This window comes from Rattus norvegicus, chromosome 8, assembly GCF_036323735.1.
Source record: "Rattus norvegicus strain BN/NHsdMcwi chromosome 8, GRCr8, whole genome shotgun sequence".
Classification (NCBI taxonomy): Eukaryota; Metazoa; Chordata; class Mammalia; order Rodentia; family Muridae; genus Rattus; species Rattus norvegicus.
This window is the reverse complement of record NC_086026.1, coordinates 97,227,281-97,232,156: the sequence shown is the minus strand read 5'-3', so window position 1 is coordinate 97,232,156 and position 4,876 is coordinate 97,227,281. Positions and strand designations below refer to the sequence as shown.

The following is a 4,876-nucleotide window of genomic DNA, read 5'->3' as shown; positions in this document are numbered from 1 at the left end:
ACTGAGAAATACAAACCAACAAACAAACAAAAAGTTCAGCTAACTGAAACAGAAAATGGGCCCAGGTCTCCAGAAGACAAAATCACATTTCAAGCATGCCCTAACTTTTCTAGGAACTCACTAGCATTGCCTGGACAGAGTCCTTGAACTCCAGAAGGGTTTTCTCTGGATACAACAATGGAGACCAGACTCAGAGGCAGAAAAAAACTCGCAGTTAAGTACCAGTCTTGCAGCCAAAGAATGTTCATTTTAGGCTTATAAGAACAAATCAGTAAACCAAGCAACCCACCATACATAGGTCTTCTAGAACATTTCACCAATGTCACCAAGATTTTAACCAAATAATTGGACCAGGTATCAAAAGTCCCATCCCTTGACAGAGAACAGAAGCCACACAGAACATCCATTCAAGCATTCTATTTTCTGAGACTGCTTCCCAGCCTTCTCTCAGGTCAGTGGTTCGTATGCAGAATTGATTCCAATAAAGTCAGAACAGCCAGGCAGTATTGAGTGGAAGCCCCGAGACCCCCAGAAAAATATTCTGAGGACTCCACCAGCTTTCCACTAAACCAAAACTCAATGGAGCCACATTACAAAAAAGCGCCTTGATTATTCATTTTGACAAACCCTAGTGATTTGCCAGGATTACATCATGATAGCTCAGCTCAGGTCACTAATCTGCAAGCCTGGTGAAGGCTCCTGTTTTACATCATCCATACATTAAACAAAACGGAAACACTTTGCAACATGCTATATACTCTCAGAGGTGTAAACGTTCAGCTACTGCAAAGCCTAAAATAATTCTGTGCTCACTAGAGCAGGTCTCATCTACTGAAGGCTTGCTTTGATCCACGGTCTCGTCAAATGCTGTGTGTGAATCGACTTACTTGTCCCCTCGAACACTCTAATGAATCAAGTAGTAGTTTTATCTCCATTTATAAAGTGGCAAACACCTTGGTGCCAAGGTAGTAAGCAGCAGAGTAGTGATTAAAAGGCAGTTAGCTTCAGAGCCTGTCCAAATCGCTCTCCAGCTCCCCAACAGTGTCCCTCCTGTACGGTGTATGTGCAGATCCTGGGTTGTACTGAAAGGCAATGACTAACTGGAGATTTGGTGGTTAGCACCTAGAGTATCATATCTGAGTTTTTCACATTTAGATGGTGCAAAGGGACACCTTTAAAATGGGAGAAAGTAGCAATCAAGTACACCATGAGAAGTGAATTTCTGAAAAAACAAAGAGTCTAGGCCTAGGTCTAATGGTGGCTTGTGTCCATTGTCCTGGAAACTGGGAGTCTGAGGCAGGGCAATTGCTATTAGTTCAAGACTAGCCTGGGCTACACATTGAGTTGTAAGTCAAGCTGGGCTAGAATAAGACTCTGTTTCAAGAACAAAAACAGACAGACTAGAGCCTAGAGAGATGGCTCAGTGTGTGCTGTGGTCTGAATGTGAAACATCTCTCTTACAGGCTCATGTATTTGAACACCTGATCCCCAGATTGGAGCGCTGTTTGGGAAGGTTGTGGAACATTTAGGAGTCAAAGGGTTACTGGAGAAAGTAGGTCACAGGTAGCAGGCCTTGAGTCTTTACAGGCCACTCCCACTTTCTGCTCACCCTGCTTCCTTGGTATGGATGCAATGTGACTGACCAGCCTTCATCTCCAGCCACCATGCCTTCCCTGCCTCCTGCCTTGTTTTCTCTGTCATGATGGACTGTATCACCCTGCAACTGTAAGCCAAAAAAAAAAAAAATTCCACAAAGCAGAGACAGAAATTGATTTATTGGTTGAAAAGGAGAAGTTGGAAAGAAGAGATCGTGGAAGAAGGGAAGGATAGCATTCTAGGAAAGGCATTTGAGTAAAATGCAAAATGCTGATACGGATTGTTTAAGAATGTGAACAGCAATGCATGGCTGGCCTGTTCCCCAATGCCTGTGTTGCAGAGTCTTTGCCTTGCCCATTGTTACACACTATGTCTTGTCTTCTTTCCTGGATCAGTCTCGTTCTTTGCTTTATAAGTCAAAATTTTTTTATCCATGTCTTTAGTAATCCTTTTCTTCGTCTTATTTTAACATCATTTCCAAAACTTACTCCCTGATTTTTTTGTGTGTATATGTGTGTGGTATGGATGCATGTTTGTGCGTTTGCATGGGTGTAGAGGTACAAGGTTGATGTCAAGAGTCTTCCTCAATTGCTTCTCCCTTGAACCCAGATCTACATAGCCAGCTTGTTCTGCTTTCTTAGTGGTGGTATTACTAGTGGGTCCCCATGCCTACTTGGCATTTATGCCGGTTCTAGAAATCTAAACCCCATTCTTGTATTCAAACATTCAAGCGTTGCTCTTCTCACCTGTTATCAGTAGGTGGCAGAGAGGAGAGAAGCTATGTGTACTCTCAGTGTTCTGAACTATGGACATCTGAAATATTGTTAACCTGACATTCAGCAATAAGGGGGCTTGGACAGGGAGCCAGCCTGCTATGACCACCACTCTGGTGCCACGAAGACCTGGGGGTCAGACTGCTTGAGAAGACCCTGCCCAGTGCCATAATGAGCAAGCAGGTCATAGCACTCCTGAGACCACTCCTGAGCTGACCCCAGACACTCAGAGATGCAAGGTACCACTAAGAGAAGCAAGTAAGTGGTGGAGAAATGGAAGAGAAAGAGAAACAGAAAGATTCGGGCACAGTGAAGAGAGGCAGAACTGAAGACTTGAGAATAGTGAGGAATAGCTTGAGTGGTCAGTGATGTCACTTGTGACCATGGTGCAGTCTTGGCCTGAGCTGCCAAAAGGGGATATTTTGGGGTCCGTGGTCTGCAGCAGCAGGGTTCTGTTAACCACCAAAAGTCAGGCAGATATCCCTGGTCTGGGCTGCTGTCTGGGGAACATATTAATATCTGTGGGATAAGGCTAAGCAGAATTGGCTCCACCCTTCCCCTGGGCATCATGGGAAAGCTGGCCCTGGGAGCATGAGAGTAGGAAAGCTGGCCTAGCCAACTGCAGTTCTTGAGAAAGTGTGACTCAAACATCGTAGGAATTGTAGGTGAACTGGCACTCAAGGATGCAAGCTTGGGAGACTTGCATCGTCTCTCATGTGGTGGTGGGGACAAGAAAAAGATATCCTCTTCCCACCTCACTCCTCATCACCTGCAGCAAGTGGAAGAATGGGCCCTAACAGTCACGAGTGCAGGAGAGCTGGCCCTGTCCCTTGCCTGCTGCAGTACTCGAGGAGCAGGCCCTGCGCTTCACCTGGGCAACAGAGAAGAGCTACAAGATCCCCATGAAACAGGCACCAGCAGGATAACCGAGAGATGGACCAGGGAGGTTCCAGTATCGGGAGAGTAGCAGAAGCCGGAGGCCTCGGCCCAGACCAATGACTCACTGCAATAAATATTTGCAGGCAAAGAAGTGTGGACAAAGGGTATACTTGTAGGACACATTGTGGCACATGACAGCTTCCATAACCAGATTTTTTTTCCTTTGTTGGGGGGGAGGTTGCAAGGGTGGAGGGTGGGTGTGAGAGAAAGGGGGGTGCATGATGACATTTGTAAAGAACCATAAAAAGTTTTTAAAAAAACAAAAACAAAACCTCCATTCTTCATGCTTGGACAGCAACTACTTTATGGTCACCGAGCCATCTCCCCAGCCCTCTCTGATACTTTTACTCTATATTTCTCATGGGTCCAATACATTTTTTTAGATTTAAGTTTGTATTCCTGGTTTGATCCTTTTATCTTTTATTTCAAATTATGCTTTATGTCTTTATTGAGGCTTTATTTTTATGTCTTTAGGCTTTATTAGGAATATTTATTATTTTTTAAATTTTCTACTTTATGTGCATTTTTTTAGTTTGCTCTTATTCTCATTTTTATTCAACCTAAAATTAAACCTTACTTTTGTTATCTGAACATATATATTCACCCTCCCGCCTGTCTTTATTATATTATACCTTATTTTTCTTTATTTTTGTAGTAGCTATTAAGTATGTGGCCACAAAAGAAGTACCCAGGTACAGCACACTTGGCCATGCCCAGACTTCCTCACCCCGACCCGTGCTGGTGTGCACTCTATGACTTTGACAAAATTCCTGAAGTAAGCGTCTTATAAAGGAAGAGACATTCACTTGGCCCACAGTCAGAGGTCTCAGTCCATGGTCACTTTACTCTGTTGCTTTGGAACTTGGGTGATGCAATATATCAAGGCAAAAAGTCTGTGACGGAAGGAGCTTTTCCAAAAAGAATGACCAAGAAGCAGATATATTCGGTAAGGGTTCAGGGTCCCAATATCTCCTTCAGATGCCTGTCTCCCATGACTTCATTTCCTTCCAACTGGGCTCCAGGTGCTAAAGTTTCTGCCAACCCTGCTCCTGCTGACGTTATAATTAACACTGACCTACTCCGAATTAGTCCTAAACACTTTCTCACAAACCGCACCGGCCTGTCCACCCAGGATTGTCTTTATGCCCTCTCGCCCTTAGGTTAAGAGGGGTTTGTGATGGGGTTTTTAAATCTTTTCTGTTTTGTTTCTTTCTCTGTTTGTATGTTTTTCTGTTTGCAATGGGTTTTTCAGTAGGTCCCTGAGGATGACAGTGACATTTGTGTTTCTCCCAACACACACACACACACACACACACACACACACACACACACACACACACAGAGTCTTTATTCTTCACGGAGAGGAATGTAGGTGATGATCTTACTTTCCTGGAGCTGCTGCACCCTGTACCCCAGGCCAGGGTCATTATAGACACTTCAGGACTCTTGCTGGTCGGTCCTGAGGATGTCTAGTGAGTCTTGTCGTGAAGAGCCCACTAGAAGACTCCCCTCTTACCTCTCTCCCCAAAGATTCTGAAATCTATCCCACATTTTGCGTTTGCTGTCTT

General features: G+C 44.4%; 1 pseudogene; it reads left to right on the top strand.

Moving 5' to 3' along the window:
* Positions 1-2,328: 2,328 nt before the first annotated feature.
* On the top strand, positions 2,329-2,433 carry LOC120094515 (small nucleolar RNA SNORA17; annotated as a pseudogene).
* Positions 2,434-4,876: the final 2,443 nt, after the last annotated feature.